The sequence below is a fragment of the Rhinolophus sinicus genome, chromosome 3 (assembly GCF_057876585.1).
Source record: "Rhinolophus sinicus isolate RSI-liver-muscle chromosome 3, RSI-T2T, whole genome shotgun sequence".
In the NCBI taxonomy this organism is placed as follows: domain Eukaryota; kingdom Metazoa; phylum Chordata; class Mammalia; order Chiroptera; family Rhinolophidae; genus Rhinolophus; species Rhinolophus sinicus.
The window spans coordinates 158,699,135-158,722,470 of NC_142503.1; the positions used below are offsets into that span (position 1 = coordinate 158,699,135).

A 23,336-nucleotide genomic window follows, 5' to 3' on the forward strand; every position below is an offset into this window, starting at 1 on the left:
TTTGTGAAGAGCAGTCTGGCACTACATAGACAGTAGATGTGCATAGCCTAGGACCCAGCGAATCCACTCCTGGATGGATGTAGCACACAAATGATCACACAGATCCATCGGAGGATATGGCTTAGAATGATGCTGTGTCAGTTCTGATAATGGGCAATCATAGACAATCAGTTGTCCATCTGCAAAAAAGCAGATGGTCCAGTGTAGCAGGACCTCAAATAATGTTGTTCAGTGTCGTTTCATTATAATGTTGATGAAATGCTGGAGGAAACTAACTCTTGTTTATATCGATTAGCCTATGGTAAAACTGCTTTCACTATGTATACCTTGTTTTGCTTAAAGTTTCAGAACCTATCAAGGACATTAAGTGACGGCAGCAGTTAGAGAAACAAGAGATTAGGTACATGTGTAGCAACGTGAATGGACCTTAAAAAACAGTGCTGAGTGACAAAAGAAGCAGAATGAGATAAATAACTCAATACCATTTATATAAATTAAAATACATGCACCTACTTTTGTGATTTATTGCAAATATTTTAAAATCAATTTAAAAATGCATATGGGGTAGGGGGAGGGATGAATAGGCAGAGAACAGGATTTTTAGGACGGTGAGAATACTTTGTATGATGCCATAATGATAGATACATGTCATTTTACATTTGTCCAAACCCACAGAATGTACAACACCTAGGGTGAGCCCTAATGGAAACTCTAGGCTTTGGGTGGTTATGATATGTCAATACTGGTTCAGTCATTTGTAACAAATGTACCTTCTGGTGGGGGATATTGTAAATGGGGGAAGCTATGCATGTAAGGGAGGCAGGAGGTAGATGGGAAATCTGTGTACCTTCCTCTTAATTTTTCTGTAAACCTAAAACTGCTCAAAGAAAGTCTTTAAAAATTTTTAAGTAAAATTTAAAGAATGCATATAATATACACACCGCTTGAAATGGACTGTAAGCCTAAATCTAGGACCTAAAACAATTGAATATCTAGAAAAAATAGGAGAAAATCTTTGAATTGGGATCAGGCAAAGACTTTTTAGGATTAAAAAAAGCATGATTGGCAAAAGAAAAAAATGGATATGTTGAACATAAAATTAAAAACATCTGTTTTTCAAAAGACACTATTAAGAAAATGAAAAGGCAAGCCACAGCTTGTGGGAAATATTTACAAAGCACACATATGATAAAGAATTTTGTGCCGGTCATCCATTTGTTTCTCGGCTCCAAATTCACCCATCTTTGCCTGCTCTGTGATAATTAAGGTGGATTGGGTAAATATTTTACCTGTGGCATTTGGTATGCTGTTACGCCAGTAGAGGGTGCCGGAGAGACACCGAAGGAGGAAGGAGTTTTCTCTTCCAGCTTCCTGTGTTCTGCGGAGTGTGGCCTCTGCGCTGCCTCTTGCAGGATGCAGCTTTCTCCGTTGCCTGGCTCCTGCAGAGGGCAGCTCCACCAGCTCCCAGTTCTGGTAGCACAGGGCAGCCAGCAGTGTGTCCAGCTGCTAGAAGCTTCCCTCGGCACCTTGTCAAAGTGCCATGACTGAATCGCTTCTCCCAGCACCCCTCAAATGACTGTGCAGTGAGTTCCATGGTACAGCACCTGTCTCTGGACAACATCCCCACAAAGTGCTGGTTTCCAGTATGCTCTCAGGAGCCACCTCATTGTCTCAACCATCAGTGAGCCGTGCTGTGCTCTCCCCCACAGGTCTGGAGCTCCTCTTCAGACCCTCCATCCCAGCCCTGCCGGTAGTGGCTGTCCCTGTCTGCTATTCCTGGATTCATCACAGTTGTCCTTCTTTAACTCTTACCTGTCAAATCGCCATCATTCCAATCTCCTGTTAAAAATTCTCCTGATTGGACCCTGACTGATACTGACTTATCTCCAAAATATCTGAAGAAACCCCACAGCTCAATAATAAAACAAACGGTCCACTTTAAAAACGAACGCAAGATTTAAATACGTTACCAAATAAACTATATGGAAAGCAGACAGGCACATGAGAAGATTCTCCATATGCTTAATCATTAGGAATTGCAAATTAAAACCTCAGTGAGATACTACTACGTCACAAATGTCTCCAATTAAAAAATCTGAGAACTACCATTAAGGATGCAAAGCAACCGGAACTCATGTATGGCTGGTGGGAATGCAGTACCAAGCGGCTCATCACTTTGGCATACAGTTTGGCAATTTTGTATAAAGTTAAATAAATCTACACTTATGAATATATCTCATTGCTTTAATTTGCAGTGACAAATGATATTGAGCATCTTTTTATATGTTATTTGCTATCTGTTTATCTTTGTGGTGAGGTGTCTGAATAGATGTTTTGCCCATTTTTAAATTGGCTTGTTTGGGTTTTTATTTTACTATTGAGTTTTAAGAGTTCTTTGTGTATTTTCGATGCAAGTCCTTTATCAGATATGTGTTTTGTAAATATCTTCTCTCAGTCTGTGACTTTTTCATTCTCTTAATAGTGTTTTTTGCAGAGCAGAAGTTTTTAATTTTAATAAAATCCAACCAATTACTTATTTCATGAATCATGCCTTTGGTGTATATAAAAAAAAAATCATTGCTAAACCCAAAGTTACCTCGATTTTCTCTTTTCTTCTAAAAGTTTTACATGTAGATCTAAAACAAATTTTGAGTTCATTTTTGTGAAAGGTGGAAAGTCTATGTCTAGATTTTTTTTTTTTTCTGCTGTGGACATCCTGTTGTTCCAGGACCATTTACTGAAAAGACTATCCTTGTGAATTGCCTTTGCTCCTTTTTTCAAAGATCAGTTGACTGTTACTGAATGTAAATTTTACTTCAATAAAATTGACTCAAGAAAAAAGTACATGCCCACAAAAACCAAAACTACATATTTTTCAAAAATATAAACAAAAGTGTGTACTTTAAACACAGTAGAGTGACTGCCAAGATATGTAAGATGGCTATAAAAGAGAGTGAGTGAATGAATAAATGGAAATAAGTGAGGAACCTTGCACAGACCCTTGATGGTAATTTTGTGATGTTGATGGTTGCTGCTAAACTCCTCTCTCCTTCTTCCTGGGCCCCAGGCAACTCAGCTAAAAACTGCATTTCTCAGTACAACCCTCCCCCCCACCCCAATTCCCCCTGCCACCCCCTTGCTACTTGCTACATGTGACTAAGTTCTCACCAATGGGATGTGAGTAGAAGTGACTGTGCAATTTTTATATTCTTAAAGATCCTCCTCGCCTTCCTGCTCATCAGAAATGGTCCCAACTGGAGCAGCCTTAAAAGTCACGTATTGAAAATAGCAGAGCTGCTTGTCTGGGTTCCTTCGTGTCTGGGTTCCTGCGTGACTTTGAGGAGCAGAGCATCCTTCCTGGAAGGTGAGCCTGCATCAACACCTGTGGGAACTGCCAAAGCGGGGATAAAATGGGGCTGAGTGAGATCAAGAATTGTTCCTCCCTGAAAAACAACCCTTCCCACCCAGTCCTTCCATGGTCTTCACTCTTACTGGCTATGATCCTTCTTGGTGTGGTGTGGTGTCCTGAGGCCCACCAATCTATTCTGGAACCGTCCACACTGGCGTTTGTGGCTTCCAGTGCCAAGTTCTGGTTATGGTGCAAAAGGTGAACGTGAGCAGCCCCCTCACACCCACCCCTCTACCAGCACATGCGCACAAAACGCACACACTGGATTCCTGGGCACAGAAGGAGAGGAGGGCAGTTGTGGAGGAGTGAGGATTATTAAGTTGGCTGATACAGGCAGGTCCATACTTACTCATTATATCCTGACATTCTAGAAGTTACTTACCACCACCACCACCCCCAAAACTGAAAAGTAAGTACCACGGTGACATTCATAACTCCTTTTTGCATCGTTTTGTTTTGAGTGTGTCTCTTATAAGACGCAAATGATTTTTTTTTTTTAACCCAAGCTGTGAGTCTTCCTCTTCTAATAGGGGATTTAACTCATTTACATGTATCATTTAAATTATGTGTTTGGGTTTTGGTAATCTTGCTTATGATTCATGCTTGTTTATGATTCTGATTACTTTTTTCCTGTCTTTGGTTGTGCAGATTGCATTTGGTTTGCTTTTGTCTTGCTGTGATTTGGAGGATAGATATCCTATATTTTTAATTCTACCAGGTTTATTTTAAGTGTTTAAAAATATTTTTTTTAATTTCAAAATGATCCTGCATCTTTGTTATCAAGCCTATTCAAGGCATAACAAAATATCAGTGTTCTTCTAAGAAATACATTTATTTGTATCTGTACCTTAGCAAGTCACCTCCAAATGAGATGATACAATTTTTCCCCTTTTATTGGCTTAGAGGTAGTATGGTAAGGATTTTGGTCTTGGTACAAAATAAGTATATAATTTATCACACATACTGTTACTCAGGAGTCCAACTCTGACCTTCTTCGTGATCCTTTTAAATTGCAGCTGATCTTATTAGTTTTATCAGTACTTATTGATAATGTGATGATTTTTCTTTTGTTTCTCAGCCTTTTTTACCCCACTGACATCACATTCTCATGTACATAACCTGTCTTTGAGGAATATTAAACATTTCGTAGAGAAGTAAAATAGCCACTCATACTTTTATTGGCATGATATCTACAAAAGCAATTTGTAAACATGTGAGTGGTAAAATCAGCCCTTTAAAGGACTTTTTAAAACATTGTCATTTTATAAGGGAGGTACATAAATATAACCAACTTAATTTGTTTTAATGAGGCTTTATTTTTTAATTTTTTAATTTTTCAAGTGCAATTGACATTCAATATTATATTAGTTTCAGGTGTACAGCATAGTGGTTAGACATTTATGTAACTTACGAAGTGGTCCCCCGGAAGTCTAGTGCCCACTGGATACCATATATAGTTATTACAATATTATTGACTATATTCCCTAAGCTATACTTTACATCCCCATTACTATTTTGTAACTACCAATTTGTGCTTCTTAATCACTTCACCTTTTTCACCCCCCTGACCTCCCTCCCACCTGGCAACCATCAATTTGTTCTTTGTATCTATGAGTTTGTTTCTGTTTTGTTTGTTTATTTTGTTTTTCAGATTCCACATATAAGTGAGATCATATGGTATTTGTCTCTCTCTGTCTGATTTATTTCATTTAGCGTAATGTTCTCTAGGTCCATCCATGTTGTCGCAAATGGTTAAGACTACATTCTTTTTTATGGCCAAGTAATATTCCATTGCATATATGTGCCACATTAATGTGAAGATTTAGTTAAGTTAAAACTTTTCTTTTAATAAATTTTATTTTTTTCCACATCTTCACACCATAGATAATAGTAGGAAAGAAACACGTACGTACTGTTGCAGAATAAATGTGAGTTAATCTTATTTACCTATTTAAAATTCTAACAGAATTCAAACATACATACTGATGTGACTATCATTATGACAAAAGCACTTGCACCATCAGTTTGTTTTCAGGTTTGGTAATTGTCACTGCCATGTGGTTCCTAATGGAAACGATCCTGGGGTCACGTACTTCCTGTGCCTTCTAGATGTGCATGTGCTCTTTGTGTTTGATTCCACTCCCCTGCCTCCTTCCCTGTTAAGAATTTTTCTGTGGGTAAAATAAGAAGAAAATCAAAATGAGTATAAGAATCACAACTCACAGGCATCAAAATCATTCCTAATTCCCACAACTATTTGTGGTGCCGCTGTCGGGGTGATCGCCACTAGCTGAGGCTGAGATACATTGTGAGTCACGTGCAATTGTGCATAGCTCACTATACCAGCCATGTCTAGGCTGCTCAAGAAAGTGCACTGTAATTCAAGGGAGTGAGAGAGCTTTATTATATTTGAATGAATGCACTCTGAGTTTTCAGTTAATTAATTTCAAATTAGGAAATATTCCAGGCAGTTAAGATAGTACAGTAAATGATAAGACAAAGAGCAGTATACATTCCACCTAGCTTACAAGATAAAACATTAGTTACACAATTAAAACTCTGAGACAATTGTTTCTCTGATTTAAATAAGTTAAAAAAAACTCTTCAGCCCCCACTTTTATTGACGTATAGCATACATCTGCTAATTTATTTTTCATGTGTAAGTAATTTTCAAAATTCTGTTCTTGACCCACCACTTGTGAATTTCTTGGGACAACTCTGCCTCTGATGACGACATAACAATAGTACAAAGGCTGGACATTGTCTTTCTTGAGCCATCAAACTGATGCATGACATAGTCTCTTTTGACTTTCCTCATTGTAAGAGGCTATTTCGATGCTTTTTGTCAAATATATAAATGCCAACAATTTAAGGTTAAAAAATGCAAGACTATAAATGAAAAATAAGTCTTTTGTCCACCCCTGTCCTCCAATCACTCATGACTTCGCCTAGGAGAGGCACCTATGGCTGTAGTTTCTTGTGTACCCTGCCAGAGATATTCTACATAGTCAGTGACTTTTCAAGATACACATATATCAGTTAGGCTGCATAAAACAGAGAGGCCATACCCTGGCTTAACCAGGAGAAGCTTCTGTTTCTCATTGACAAGTAGACCGGAGGCAGGCAATCAAGGATGGCAGCATTGTCATGACATCATCAATGTCCCAGCTACTTTCCAGCTCTCTGCTGCGTCCAACTGAATGTGTGGCTTTTGCTTTGTGGTTCATTGTCTCATGGTCACAAGTTGACTGCTCCACCTTCACTCTCACATCTGTATTTCAGAAATCAAGAAAAAGTAGGAAGATAGAGGGAAAGTCATGCCTGTATCAAAGCAAAAACATTCTCAGAGGCCTCCAGCTGCCATCCATGTATATCTCATTGGCCTCAGTGGCATCAGAAGGCCACTTGGAGGGAGCCTGGGAAGTGGCACATATTATCTGGGCCCACTGTCACTGTCAACGAAATGTCTCTTAATAAAGAAGGGCAGCAAATAATTGCATACTATATCCATCAATCCTACTTTGCTTTTTTCTCTTAACTAAATGATTCAACATGCTTTTCCTTCTTAGAATACAGACTTGCAGTATCAGATTCATTTGTTTATATTGATACAACAAATAAAAATGGGTTGCTTATTTAGGTGGTAGAGATTAATTGCCTTCAATATCCATTTCTGCCGTTTTTAGATCCACTGATTTTTAGATGGACACAAGTCCACCCAGAATAAGATTAAATTTCCAAGCATCCTTTCAGGAAGATGTGGCCATAGGACGAAGCTGTGGCCCATGAGTTGAGAGCTGATATGTGCACCTTCCAGGTCTTGCCTTTGAAGAGGACATGTGTGCCTTCCCCTCCCTCTTTTTTCCCTTCCTGCTGGCTGCACGGTAGACTTTGTGGTACAGGTGGGATGCTGCATGTTACAGCAGCCAAATCTACATCCTAACCCAACTTCCATCAATGCGCCAGACACTGTGCTAGTGGCCAAGGATACATACATACATGCGTACGAACATATGTACCTACATATGTACGTAAGTAAATAAATAAATAAACTAACTTTAAGGAGCTCAAAATCCGGTGGGGGAGACCACTGGGTAATCAAACATCTGTGAAGTCATATGATCAGTGCTGTGGTAGGGCCAACGACCTTCAGAGCCCAGCAAATCCAACCATCTACCGTCAGTCCATTTGTGCAGCTCTCTAACCATTCACACTTTTATTCATTTACCCACTTATCCATAGATCAATCCATCTGTCATCCACCCATACTTTCTTCCAGTCATCCCTCTGTGCCACACACTCTGTGCTCACGAGGACCCTGCCGTTACTGTTGTAGAGCTGTGCAAGACTTATTCTGATGTAGTTTTCTTAGACTTAACCAGAATGGTACCTTTTACCATAATTTTAACAGATGCCAGGTACCAAGATTATCACATGTGCAATATAATGATGAAATTTCATATTCAGATCATAACTAATGCTTATTTGTGCACAATTGTAGATTTCCCTTGATAATAAAAATAATATATTCACTAGATAGTGTTTTGCAAGCAGTCCTTCCCACTTAAGTTGGTTATGACACAAGCTCCCATTACAGCCCACCCTGGAGGAATGCAGGGAGAGAGAGAAAGGACAAATTTGGTGTTTGCTGTAATCATTTGTGATGCTGTAAAACTAAGGGCCGGCCCTAGCTGTGTATTCCCCTTCTTCTCAATGTCTAGGGTGAGGGGGGGTGACTACCAAAGGACCTCCCAGGAATGTGACTCTTTCTCTCCCTCTTTTTCTCACTTAGGCCACTTGAAGAAATTTGTAAAAATTCCTCTTGACAATAAGGAGAAAATCAAAGCTGTCTCCATGGCAAGAACATAGTTAAGGTATGGAATATTCTGTTTTATTTAAAGAGAAAATAAAGGCGTCGTGTTAAGAAATTAGGTTCACTTATTGACCCCCATTAACAAATATTAAATGTTACTCATCAAAAGTGCAGTGAAGTTATACCTAAAATCATTAAATATGAAACTTCTAACAAACTAAAGCAGTTAAGGCTAATCTTAATGGAGATAAACTGGGGCTGGGGGAGAAGAGGACAAGGTGGGGGAAAGAAGGGAGGGAGGGGGAAATTTTTCTTTTTGAAATCTAAAGAGCCCTGGAACCTGTAGAAATTCAGCCTTGTCTTGGTACTGCGGGGTGAGGGTGGGATGGCGGGTTACAAAGAATCAGATCCCTTTTCCTGGTCCTGAAGCAGGAAATTTACTGTGTGCTCAAGTAGATGAGATACACAATTGCAAAGTCAAACAGCAGAATGGGACGATACTATAAGAGATGTCACCAAGGGGATATGTTATGCCAAATGTTGAGTACACAGCAGGAATAAGAAATATGTATTCTTCCAAGGGGCAGCAATAGTCACGATGGGTTGGAATGGCCTGGAAGCTTTTCCTCTCTCCTCTTTCTTTCCTCCTTGTTCCAGGCACTGGGGGATACAGCCATGAACTAAACAGAGAGAAATCCCTACCCTCATGGCACTTACCATCTAGTGGGGCAACATAGACAATAAACTAAATAAAAAATAATAATAAAGTGTACAGGACAGTGATAAGTGCTAGGAAAAGAATAAAACAGGGAAAAGGAATCAGGACTATTGGAGGGTGTAATTAAATTTGGTGGTCAGGGAAGGCCCCACAAAGAAGGTGACTTGAGTAAAAGCTGAAGGAGGTGAGGGAGGGAACCATGTAGGTAGCCGGAGGAAGAGCATTCCAGGGAGAAGGAACGTGCATGCGAAGCAGTTACTCAGAGCCTACTGTGAGCTCACATGACAACAATAGCAATATGTGACTATTTGCCGAACCATCTTCAACAAACATTTAATGCCTACTACAAAGACTAAGGGTGTTTTTTCTTTCCCAGAAGTTGGTAGGTTGAGGGTACCTGGGGGATAGGTTACAAAGAAGCAACAGCAACATTTGCATTTTTAAAAGAAGACAGCCTCTTAACCCAAGGGAGGGGTGGTGATGATGGAGTCCAATCATGACTTTCCAGTCAGTGTGATGGCGGGGTGGTAAAGGGAAGGGAACAATGATAACGGGACAGGGAGATTCCGCTGCAAAGCTCTCTATCAACCACAGCTTAGGGCAACTGATCTGCCATTCTGGGTGAAGATCCTTCCACGGCTCTAGGCAGCTGAGCTCCTGGAAGCCGCAGACCCAAGAAGAGAAAAGCTCCCAATTGGTGTTAGATGTGATCGGAGACTCATTACACACCTCCCAAGCTCCTCAGATTACCTGGCACAGTTGGCTCTAACAACGTTTGGAGAAGGCAGGCCCATCCTTCCAGGCTAGCCTCTATATTCAGATTCTGGAGGAGTTGGCTTCCCTATAAAATACTGCAAAAGGAGGCAACAGTAAACCCTTGTGGGCCTCTGGCTTCAGGGTGAATGTATTTCATCCCCTAGAACTGAGTGACCTTCCAGTGCCTTGATCTTTCATTCCTAAAATGGGAATAATAATAGTAGCAGCTATCTCACAGGGTGTTAACAAGAATCTCAGCCCTCAATTGGTGATAGCATTATTTAGTACTAATAATTATTAGTAGTAATAGTTCTCAGAATTGTTACATGGATTGCAATACATCTGAATAAACAGACTTTAAGGGTGGCAGTAGAGTGGTTAAGCGTAGAAGCTCTCAGTCTGGCCACCTGGGTTTGCATCCAGAATGGCCACTTAGGAGCTGTGTGCCCTTGGGCAAGTTACTTAACCTCCCTGAGCTCTCTTTCCTCATCTATAAAGTGAAAAAATAATAGTAGTGCACATGTCACTACCTAGAAGGAGGCTGGGCCCAGCTTTCTACAGCCAGAGCATCCGTGCTGTCCAAAGGGCCTGGGCAGTTAGGGAGTATTTGTCAACTAATAAGACAATTATGTTATTATATCAACAGCACCTAATACTTCAAAGGGTTGTTAGGAGGAAAGAGCACTTGTAGAGAAATTTGGAACAGTGCCTGGCAATAACTATGTGCCATTATCATTGTTATCCCCATCTTGTAGATGAGGAAATTGAGGCCCAGAGAATTTAAGAGACCAGACCCTAGGGACATGCAGCTTGTAGGTGGCAGGGCTGGCACTGGAATCCAGGGGTTCCGTGGACGCCTGTCACCTGCCTAGCCTGGGAACTAGACAACTCTTCCTCGGCCCCTCCCCCCAACCCCCAGGCTCCCTGGGAATGGAAAGCTGGCTGCCCTCCAAGACCCAGGGGCCCTGGAGCCCTGCCCCCGCTCCACCCTCCCCCATCCTCAGAACAAAGTACACTCGCCGCGGGAACATTCCAGCCCACTGACGGCCAGGCGGGCGCGGCGGCCACGCCCCCGGAGCAGCACAGGGCGTCAGCGCCGGGGGCGAGCTCGGTGCCCCCTCGTGGCTCTGCGCCCGCCGCGGGTGCAGACGCAATTGCACCGGAGGAATTCTCTCTTTCCTAACCTCCGGGACACAAAACTGAAAAGGCCGAGGGACACGGTGGGTGGAGCAGATGCCGAGGACGGTATTTGCCCAGCGGACTCAGAAAGCTGCATTCTCTGCGGCGCCAACGCTTCGCTGGCCTCTGGGGCGTTGGGCTGGTCCCCTGCGGCTGCCACACTTCACTCCTCTATATGAAATTAATGCATGCTTTTATTAAGAAAATAAGGGTAGATAGAATTAGGAGAAAGATCTCATGAATCCCACCACTCAGACAACTGCTATTAATTTTGGTTATGTCCTTCCAGACTTTTCAATGCACAAAAACACTCAGGTATATTGACATGCAAGGAAAGGATCATGCTACTACTATACTGTTTGTTTTTAACTTAATAGACTTTGGTTTTTAGAGCGGTTTTAGGTTTACAGAAAATTGAGATAGTGCAGTTCCCTTATACTGCATGCCCCCCTCAGTTTTCCCTGTAATTAGCATCTTGCAGTAGTGTGGTGACTTTGTTAGCATTGATGAACCAATATTAGTACATTATTAAATAAAGCCCATAAATTAAGCTTCACTCTTTGTGCTATAGAGTTCAATTGTGATGAATGCATGGCATCATGTAGTCACCATTACAGTGTCATACACAATAGTTTCACTGCCCTAAAAATCCCACTTTCTTATTGGTCCCTCCTTCTCTGATCTGTGCAACCACTGGTCTTCGTACTATCTCTCCAGTTTTGCCTTTCCCAGAATGTCGTATAGTTGAAGTTACATAGTAAGTAGCCTTTTCAGACTGGCTTCTTTCACTGAACAATATGCCTTTTAAAGTTTCTCCATGTCTTTTCATGGATTAATAGCTCATTTCTTTTTATCACTGAATAATATTCCATTGTATGAATGTACCACAGTTTGTTTATCCATTCACCTTTGGAAGGACATTTTGGTTGCCTCCGGTTTTTGGCAGTTATTAGTAAGGCTGCTGTAAACATTTGTGTGCAGGTTATTATGCTGTTTTCTAGCTTGCTTTTTTTCAATTATGAATGGCTTTCAGTATTGTAAATATAGACATATATCATTTTCATGGTGACATAAGATTCTATCACAGTTTACCTAACCAGTCCCAGTTGTTGAACATATAGATTGTTGTCTCTGATTCTGACCTCGTAAACCTGCCCCAACTAATTGGTCTACACTTGACAGTCTCTTGTAGTTAAGGCTTGGCTGCCTGATCCTTTAGTGCTTAAATGTCAGATATCCCACTTACTGTGTGAACCTGGGCACCTGGGCAAAGTCTTTAATTCTTGATGACTTGGTTTTTCATCTGTGAAATGGGAATAATTATGGTACTTATTGTGAGAATTAAATGAGCTGATACATGTAAAATGTTTAGAACAGTTTAGAACTTGCCACATATAAACCCATAAAATTTAGCTCTTATTATTTATTATCTTTTGAACACCCACTGTGTGTCCTGAGCTAGGCATTGTGCAAATTATCAAAGATTAAATCATATATGTAATCTTACCCTCGAGGAACTTTGGTTTATCCCCATTAGGGGGATAACACAAAGTACAGTAATACTGTTTTCTCTGTTCCAGGATCTGTTCTGGAGCCTGGCAGTAGTAGGGCTGGAATTTGTACAGAGGTGTGGTTCTAACCACCATACTACTCGGCCTTTCTTTACACATAATTCTAATACAAAACACAAAGCAAGATGGATCCTAATAAAGTGGAGATGAAGAACAGAGAATTCAGGGGGCCCAGTGATGGCTTCCAGCTGGGCACACCATCGCAGGCTGTATGTTAAAATCCATTCATTGAACAACACTGAAAGAGCGTATCTATACCAAGCACAGCCCTAAGCACTGGAGGAATAAAGAGGCAAATAAAACTGATGGGGAGAATATAATCTAGTAAGAGAGACTGGAAGCAAAGTCAACAAGTAAATGTCAGATGACAGCTTGTGACACAAGCTACAAAGGAAACACAGGCTGCCATGATGGATACAGGAGGCATAGTAAGAGATTGCAGCCTTAGTCAGATTTGTCTGGGAGGGGCCTTCAAAGTCGAAGAAGATGACTTTGAAACAGAGAACTGTAGGATGAGGAACCAGCCATGTGAGGAATTGTATGCAATACTCTAGCAGCAAGAACCAACAAACGCCTGGAGGTAAAGGGGGTTTTGGTGTGTTCTAAATGCTATCAGAAGCCAGTGTGGGAAGAGGTCAGGGAGCAAAAGGAAAATGGCTAAAGATGAAGTTGAAAGACTAGACACGGACCAGTCTAAGGACACAAACTTCAAGGGAATCAGGGGTTTTGTAGAGGAAAGAAATAATAATTAGTCTAGAAAAGGCAAAGAAGAGCAAGGAGGACTGCTACCCCACCTGCAGGCATGAGGTATATAGGATACAGGAGAAAAACCAGCCACTACATGAGAGGGCTGCAAGAAAATCAATGTCCTCAAGCAGAACCAAATTTTGCTGAAAGCAAGAGGAAGGGCAAATGAATGTTGGAGAAGAGGTTGAGGATTTAGGGCATTTTGCTGAGGGTTTAGCATGAGTTCCAGGGTTACTGGTTGAAGAATGCGGGAAGTAGGAAGGATGGGAAATTGGATTAGATTAAGGAATGTGCGTAAATCTAGGTGATGATGGATGACCATCAATGGATGTTGAATTTTATTACTTTTTCTATTGAAAATCTGTTATATAATTCTTTATCCTGTTCATGTGGTAAGTTTTAATCATTTTTAAAATTTATATCAATCTTACATTCTTGAAATAACACAAACTTTCAGGACATATTATCTTTTGTGCACATTCTTGAATTCACTTTGCTGTTATTTTGTTGAGGATTTTTTGCATCTGTGTTCATTAGTGAGATTGACTTATACTTTTCACTTTTTATCCTTGTTAGGTTTCAGTAACAAGGTTATGTTGGTCTCGTAATTTGAGTTTGGGTATGTTTTTTCTGTCTTCTGGAAAGTATGTATAATCATGGTATTTTTTTTTTTTTTTAATATTTATTAGAATTTGCCAATGAAGCCATCTGGGACTGGAGTTTTCTTTGTTGGAAGATTTAAATTATAAATTCAATTTCTTTAACAGATATTGTACTCTTCCAATTTTCTATTCCTTCTTTGTTGGTTTTGTAAGTTGCAGTTTTCTAGGAACTTTCCCAACTCACATTTTTATTTTATTTGAAGAGATCAGATTGTTCATAATCTTGTTATCTTTATGTCTGTAGGATCTGTAATGATGTCTTTTTTTCATTTCTAATATTGGTAATTCATGCTTTTACTCTTTTCTTTACCAATTCTTCCATTTTATTGTTTTCACAAACCAGTCTTTTAACTTTGATCATCCTTTTTATTGTAAGTTTGTTTTTGTTGCATTAATTCCTGCTCTTTTCTTTATAGATTCCTTTATGCTTTTGAAAATTTAATTGTTGAAACATAGAGTTAATATGACCCAGCATTCCACTTCTAAATATACCTAAAAGAAATGGGAACATATGTTCACACAAAAACTTGTGCATGAATGTTCATAGTAGTATTATTCATAATAGCCAAAAAGTGGAAACGACCAAATGCTACCAGCTGACAAATGGAGAAACAAAATGTGGTATATCCATATTGTATTTGTTTGCTCAGGCTGCCATAACAAAATAGTACAGACTAGGTGGCTTAAACAACAGAAATTTATTGTCTCTCAGTTCTGGAGGCTGGAAGTTCAAGATCAAGGTTTGGCAGGTTTGATTTCTCCTGAGGCCTCTGTCTCTTCAATTTGCAGGGAGTTGCTTTCTTGCTGTGTCCTCACACAGCCTTTCCTCTGTCCTTGTGCATCCCTGATGTTTCTTCCTCTTCTCATAAGGACGCTAGTGCTATTGGATTAGGGCCCCACCCTTATGACTTTATTTAACCTTAATTATTTCTTTAAAAGCTCTATCTCATGAGATGTACAGCATAGGGACTAGAGTCAATATTTATATGGTGACAGATGGTAACAAGACTTATGGTGAACATTTCATAATGTATTCAAATATTGAATCATGGTGTACACCTAAAACTAATATAATATTGCAGGTCAACTATAATTCATTTTTTTTAAAAAGTCCTATCTCCAAATACAGTCCCATTAGGAGTTAGGGTTTCAATGTATGAATTTGAGGGGACACAATTTAGTCCACAACAATGTTGTTGCATGTTTGTTAATTGTATAGAAAGTCTTTGTATGACTATACCATGTTTTATTTATCCATACTATTGTTGATGGGCATTTGATTAGTTTCCAATTTGGGATTACTATGAATAGTGCTTCTATGAACATTCTATGTCTTTTAGGTGAACATTAAACATTTCTGTTGGATACATACCTAAAAATCGCTAAGTCCATTAAATATCCCTATTTTTCAGCTTTGCTAGATACTGGTAAGCAATTTTCCCATAGGTCAATTTATACTCTTACCAGCAGTTATGGAGGGTTCTGTTTTCTCTACATCTTTGCAACACTTGGTAGTATCTGATTTTTTTTTCTTCATTTTTTTAAGTCAATTCCTGAAGTAGTGTGGAATATCTTATGATTTTAATTTGCATTTCTTTCATGATTAATGAAGTTGAGTTCCTCTTCTGTATTTATTGTCCACTGGGGTATGATATATTGTGAAGTGCTTGTTCATTTTCTGTCATTTTGTTATTGATTTGAAGGGATTTTAAATATATTGTGGCAACATGAATACATCCTCTGTGATTAAAAATATCTTACACACTGTGATTTGCCATTTTACTCTTTCAACTAGCAAACACTTTTATTCTTCTTATTTTTTTAATCATTTTTCTAATTTATCATTTTTCACTAGTTAACTCATTATTTTGGTCCTGTTTTTAAAATCTTTGCATACTACCAGATTGTGATGATGTTCTCTTATGTTTTCCTCTAAAAGCTCTTTTGTTTTCCATTTATACTTAGATCTGCAGTCTGTTGGAATTATTTTTCATGAGTGATATGAGATAGGGAACACAATTTTTTTTTTTCCATATGGACATCCAGTTAGCCCAGCAGGTAGTAAAAGATGTTTCTTTTTTCAATGTACTGCAGTGTTACCTTTGCTATAGATTAGGTGACCAAATAAGTACGTAAGAGTCTTATTCTACTTATTGCTTTATTCATCTATGTTAGGACTGATATATATTATCATTCTATTTCTGCCTTCTATTAGCTTTACTCTTTTGTTATTCTATTAGGGGCTATCCCAATAATTACAAATAAATCTGTGACTTATCAAAGTCTAATATTACTTGGTAGTTTTACCTTCTTCGTAGATTATGTAAGGAACTTAGAACACTTTACTCCATTTATCATCTGCCTCAACTTATATGCGATTTTTAAAAAATGAATTTTAGTTCCATACATATTTTAAACCTCAAAAGGTATTCTTATTGGTTTTTAGCAATCAGTAGTCAACTAGATATATTTATATATCTGCTAATTTTGATGCTCTTCATTTCTTCCTGCATCTCTGTACTTCTATCTGATATATTTTTCCATTTGCTTAAAGAACAGCCTTTAGGGTTTCCTTTGAATCAAATCTGCTAGTGATAAATTCTCTTAATTTTTATTTGTTGGAAAATGTTTTTATTTCATCTAAGTCGTGAAGACCGTTTCTGCTGGGTGTAATATTCAGCACTATGATGATATTATCACATTAAATTTTGGACTCCTTAGTTTCTTTGTTTTGTTTTGTTCGTTTGTTTGTTTTGAACTCCTCAGTTTTGTTGAGATTTTATATGTCATTCTATTTGTTGCTCTTTTGAAGGGAAACTATTTTATGTTTGAGTTTATGATTTGTGTAGGTGTGGTTTTCTTTCTTACATCCTCTTTGGGAATTTGGAGGAATTCTTACATCTGTAACTTGGTACTTTAATCAATTTTGGAAATGTTATCTCTTTAAATATTGTTTCTGCTTCGTTTCTCTCTCCTTTAAATGTGGGACTCCAATTACACGTGTGTTAGGCATTCTTAGTGTATTGCTTGCTTTCACTTCTGCTTTTTATTTATTTTTGGCTCTCCTTGCAATCTGGACATTTCTGTAGTTCTATTTTTTAGTACATTAATTCTCTCCTCAGCTTTGTCTAATCTGCCATTAATTCCACACATGAGTTTTTATTTGTTGGTTATGGTATTTTTCATATCTAGGATTTCTATTTGGTTTCCTCTCATGGTTTCTAGTTCTTTAATAGAGTTCTGAGGGAATACAAAGAATTATTCAGCATACTCACAAGCAGGTGTACTGTTGCCCTAAGACTGGCTTTGGAACCATCTGAAGAGCTGCTGGAACCTATTGCAATAGTTCTCTGTTGACCAACAAAAAGCTTCTTGGTTTATGGATAGAAGTTCCAAGGTGAATGGACAGCATCCTGTTTGGAAGACGGCCATTCTGACTGAAAAATAGTCAAAATAAGCTCAGTGGACTGAATTGCCTGCTGTTTGCCCTATGTTTGAGTATTTACTGACTCATGGGCAGTGGTCAATGGCCTCGCCATACGTTCAGGCAGAAAGGCAGTGGAAAACTGACATATTAAAGGGATGGCCATAAGGAGCACAGCCCTATGGAAACCACCAAGGGAATGTGAGTGGTGCATTAATTTAAGCAGGACATGTTGATGCCCATCTTATTTGTGCCTGGGTTGTAGTTTATAAAGGTGACTGCGTGATAACACTTAGAGACTAATGCTATTGAAAGAAGATTTTTACTTCTTACATTTCCTGAGACGAGAGAAGGCATGTTATGCCACATGGGTTCACAAGGAAAAGTACCAGAGTTGGTCAGGAGGCAGAAAGGAATGAGGGAAGGCCTAAGCCAGAGCCTTTATTGGAGTTTCCATGGGAAAGGCAAGGCAGGGCAGGGTAAACAACTTATGACTGGCTCATTTGAATAGTTCTGGTGGGCTTTGGGGATGGGGCTGTCCCTAGTTGTCTGGTACCTGCCCTGGGTTGGTTTAGGGCAGGGGAAATATTGAGTTGGCTTGTGAGAGTGAGATGAGGTGGTTCAGAGTATGGGCTCTGGATCTCAGGGGAGATGTAAACAACTTTGGCCATTAGTTTGGTCCTGTAATTAATGGGTGCCAAATAGACAAATACAGAATCTAAGAAATCACAGTTAGAAAACCTGTGAGAGGAACCTCTTTTCAGGATCAGAAGGTCATTGGAGCCAGTGACTGGATATCCTGGTGTACTCGCTTGAGGTGGCCATGTAGGTCCATGAAATGAATGAATGTTGTGGGGGCTGCCACAATACAGATACGGGCTGAATTTAGACCTATTCCTTTTGTATCCTCTGAGGTACAAAATGCCAATAAGAACTGTTCTATCTGTCAGCAAGAGAAGCAGAGACTGTAGATGGCTACAGGGAAGATTCCCTGGGGAGAAGGCCCTGAACATAGCTGGCAAGTGGGACGGATGCTGGTAGTACCGGAAGGCTATAGGTAGGTCCTGACAAGAACAGAGCACTGACTCTGGACTGGACTTTGGATACCCAGTGGTACATGCAAATGCCCAGAGTACTGTAAAGGAACCAGAACTGAAGAGAGCATACCAATTTGGACTTCTGAGTCCATTTTTCCAGACCAAGGGACGCACTTATAGCCCATAATGTCCAACAATGGGCAGAGAGCTATCCTCCTCAGAGTAATAGTTTGATAGAGAATTGGAATGGGCAATTAAAACATTAGTTGTCTAAAATGGGAGGAGATGTAGGCATGAAGTGCTGACTTACATGCCTTCATGAGTGTGTGCTCACACTCAACAAAAGGGGTGTCAAGGTAGTGTCCCCACTACATAGATCTTCTGCTTTTTTGGTGGCTTTGGAGAATGGGGTGGGCTGGGGGAGGATGCTGGTATAACTGCAGTTCTTCTGATGGAGGGGAAGATGGTGATATGGCTACACTTTTTTTCTTTCCCACGTCACCTCAACTTCTTTTTCCTACCTGATATAGTGGTCCCAGGAACAGGGCTGCAACTATAAGTGTCAAAAGAACGGATGATTTCTAAGGAGGAAACATAAAAATTTTAAATATAGTCAGAATTCCTAAGGGCCTGAGGAATAGAGTGAAGAAATAAAATGGAGTCACTATAGTCAAGCTGCTAAATTACTAAAATCAAGTAAGTTGAGGCATGAAGAAATGATCCTATTCTTGCTTTAATGGCCTGGGAACTTAAGCTTTTGAACTTTCCAGTCTTGTATCAATGCTTGGATACACATAAGACCTCCAGATAAGCTGACTCATGGGCAGTGGTCAATGGCTTCGCCATACGTTCATTACTCTGTGAAGGATTCACGTATCCACACCACCTGACATCCATTATCCAGATCATTGGAAATACCCAGACCTCCTGGCACCCATCCTCCAGACCACTTGGCACCCGTCAACCAGACCACCTGACATCTGACTGATGACCATCCTGGACCAATCCTAGGGCTAAGAATGCAGGAATGATTATTCTTAAGAATGTACTTTTTACTATAAGAACTCTTAACTTTTCTTTCTTCTTCAGGACACTTTTGGGTTTTTTCCTAGCTGTGTTTACGGTTTGCAAACCCTAAGACCCTTGAATAAATCTCTCATTTATTTCTAGCCAAACCCTCCAGACTTGTTGAGTTCATTGGACAGGCCTGATGGAACAGGTTGTTCCTTCATCTGATATGGCAAAACTGGGGTTAACAGTGAATGCAGCTATACTGCCTAGTGGTAGAAATAACCTACTAGTTCTGCACCCATGTGACCCTGTCCTAGATGAATGAGGGTGAACTGAGAAGAAGGCACTTGCTAGACTAGTATTGTTGCCTATGATCTAGACCAGCGCAGTGACCCAACCTAACATCCCTTCCAAAGGTGGAAAGTTTTGGGTATAAATGGAGAGAAAGAGGAATAGTAGCAGAGGGTAAAGGAATGAATGAATGAGTTCAGTGAGGTAAATCCAGTATTACATTACCACCTCAAAAGAGGCTCAGAGCAAAAGATGATACTGTCTCTTAGCTCAGTTATACCAGATACCTGAAAGGGTGAAGTCATTTACATCTGAGACCACTGCTGCTTTTGGAACCTGACAAGATGGAATGGAAACCTGCAAAGCTGAGTGACCTTGTCCTTTGACACATTTTGGTCATATGATATGATAATGGACTAGACAAGTGATCAGTAACTGAAGGGGACTCTGGTAATGTGCCAATATCTTTTCACTCTTATTTTTCAGACTATGTCTACCATAGTGTGAAAATGATACAACATCAGCATGGTTGACAAGGTAAGAATACTAATAGTGATGGTCAAATGTGATGAGGCAGAAAAAGAGTTAACAAAAAATGAGCCCATGGGGGATTAACAAAGGTTATTTGATCAGTACTTTGCACGGCCCCGTCACCGAGGCCTGTGTCCACTCACCAGGGACCACCCAGGATCAGCCCCTAGAGATAAATTTTTCTGTGAAACACCCCTAGAAAGGAGATAAGATCCCAACCAGAATTATCTGGTATGTGGTGCCTGCACAGACTGCTGCAGCCTGCCCTTAGCCTGAACTCCAGCCTCATCATAATACAGTTAGAATAAAATGAACATTATGGCTTGGCCCTGCTGTGGGTTTTTCTGTATGCATTCTGGGTAAGAGCATGCACAGAAAGAAACCAGTTTTATAACCTGCACATGTCGGTCAAATGACCTCAGTCAAATGTCCTAAGTTTGTAAGTCACATCTCTTGTTGTAAGAAAATTACCTACACTTTCCTATATAAGAAAAGCGAACGTGAAGTGTGGGGTAGCCCTCTTCTATAGACATGGCCATGGGCATCCTCGTTGCCTAACTTTCAATAAACCTTTTCTTGCTTTCTTACTTTTCTGAGTCTCATGAATTCTTTCACTTTCTGTGAATGACCAGGGGTATCGAAAAACAATATAAAATGTATAAGGAAATTGAGTTAAAATCCTTCTATCCTTATCCCACACTGGCTTCTCCAAATGTTAGGCATATTCATGTTGGACTATTGCTCTATATGTTATATAAACGTTCCTCCAAATTTAGATGCTCAGATAGGGTAGATTATTTTGTTATAAGGGAACCATGGCCAAAGACCAGGAAGTGGCTGTGTTTATAAGAAAGAATCTGTCTTTGTCCTGGGTTCCTAGAACAGAGCTTATAAAACCCTCAGAATCTCCCAAGTGATCTTTATTATTCGGGAGCCTCTTGGATCACACCTGAGTTTATGCTAAAGAGGTCACTCTGGGTGAGGCTTTAGGCTTCAGGACTGGGGCTGATTTGAGCCCTGAGATAATCAGCCTGATCTCTCAACCTCCAGGGAGAGGATGGGGCCTGGAGATTGAGTTGAGTCACATGATCAATGATTCAATCAGGCACGCCTGCGTCATGAAACCCAAACAAAAACTGGAGACACTGTAGCTCTGTGGAACTTCCTGGTTGGTGAACACACCAAAGTTCCAGGAGAGTGATGTGCCCTGATTGCATGGGGAGAGGGCACGGAAGCTCTGTGTTTGGGATCTTGCCAGACCTCGCCCTATGTGTCTCTTCATTTGGCTGCTCCTTTATAATGAAATTGCAATCATAAATGTAGTGCTTTCCTGAGTTGTATGTCCTTCTATTGAAATAATTGAACCTGAGGGACTTATGAGAACTCTCAAATTTGTAGCCAGTTGGTCAGAAGTGCAGGTGGCCTGGGGGCCCTCAAAGTGTGGCTGGTGTCTGAAGTGAGGACAGTCTTATTGGGAACCGACTGTGCCTTGAAACCTGTGGAGTCTGATGCCAATTCCAGGTGGTTGGCCCCAGAATTGTATCGTAGGCTACCCGCTGGTGTCAGAACACACTCCAGTTTTTATCCCTAACCCCAAGAAGTGGAAAAATACTCTGCTCAACTTCTCAACCTCTCAGTTGCCTCTTCTGGACTCATCAAATGCCCAGTGGGGAAAAGCAGCACTAAGTAATGAGCTTACCCCTCTAGTTTCCTTTTTCTGAATTCTGGCCCTATAGTTTTTCATTGCCTAGTTAGATCTTCAATCCTCCAGTCAGATATTTTTCATGTTCTGTCCAGGTTTTCTGATTGTCTTCATTTTGGTCTGCATTATCCAGCCTACCATTAAGGAAAACATAAATCCTTCTTTCATAGATATTTTTCTTTGTTCTTAAATACACATTACAATAAATTTATCATTTAAAGCATTTTAAAGTGTACAATTTAGTGGCATTGTTATACAATCATCACCACTATCTAGTTCCAGAACATTTTCAGCACCTCAAAAGAAAAAACAAACAAACCTCAGATCCATTAAACAGTCATTCCCCATTCATTCTCTTTCCCCCCAGCCCCTGGCAACCTCTAATCTGCTTTATGTCTCTATGGATTTGCCTATTCTGGGTATTTCATATAAATGGAATCATGTGATATATGGCCTTTTGTGTCTATCATGTATCACTTAGAATGTTTTCAAGGTCATAGATCTTTATATGTGGCGTTTTCTTTGTTTTCTAAATATTCTACAGTTACTGTTTTCATTTGCTTTTTGACACAGAAGGTATTTAGGGTACTGTTTTCTAACTTGTGTTCTATTTTTTATTGTCAACATGGTGAATTGTAGTCAGAGAATACAATTGATTCTATTTTCATTTGTTTGTAAATCATTTTCTTTGTGGCCTGTTGTACTATCAAATTTTCTAGATGTCTCATGGGGACTTGCAAATAAGATATAGTCAGGATATATACATATATAGAGAGAGAGAGACAGAGACACAGTGTGTGTATGTGTGTGTGTGTGTGTGTATTTTTTTTTTTTTTTTAAGATTTTATTGGGGAAGGGGAACAGGACTTTATTGGGGAACAATGGTCAAATTGTTGTCCTTTCAATCTTAGCCGCGGGGGGTTCCGTTCAGCTTCAAGTTGTTGTCCTCTCAGTCCTAGCTGTGGAGGGCGCAGCTCAGCCCCAGGTCCAGTCGCCGCTGCTAGTTGCAGGGGGCACAGCCCACCATCCCTTGCGGGAGTCGAGGAATTGAACTGGCAACCTTGTGGTTGAGAGCCCGCGCTCCAACCAACAACTGAGCCATCCGGGAGGCAGTTCAGCTCAAGGTGCCGTGTTCAATCTTAGTTGCAGGGGGCAGAGCCCACCATCCCTTGCGGGACTCGAGGAATTGAACTGGCAACCTTGTGGTTGAGAGCCCACTGGCCCATGTGGGAATCGAACCGGCAGCCCCCGGAGCCAGGAGCACGGAGCTCTAACCACCTGAGCCACCGGGCCGGCCCCTGTGTGTGTATTTTTTAAACTGGGGTGCCAAAAAATGTATACACATAACTTGTATTCATCTTTTGTTATATATTGAGTATTACAATTTTAATAGTTTTTTCCTTTCTTAAACTGTGTATACATTTTTTTGGCACCCCCGTATATATATTTTATACCTGTCTAGCCAGATAGTTATCTATCATCAAT

The 23,336-nt window shown here is 40.1% G+C and overlaps 1 long non-coding RNA gene across 3 annotated transcripts in view; it reads left to right on the forward strand.

The window, feature by feature from the left end:
• Positions 1 to 23,336, forward strand: part of LOC109444323 (uncharacterized) — a 65,594-nt gene that overhangs the window by 15,672 nt on the left and 26,586 nt on the right. For all 3 annotated transcript variants that reach the window (XR_016020873.1, XR_012494690.2, XR_012494693.2), the window contains exons 2-4: positions 3,217 to 3,364; positions 8,202 to 8,283; positions 20,105 to 20,155. This is a non-coding gene — a long non-coding RNA (uncharacterized LOC109444323). The remainder of the gene's footprint in view (positions 1 to 3,216; positions 3,365 to 8,201; positions 8,284 to 20,104; positions 20,156 to 23,336) is intronic.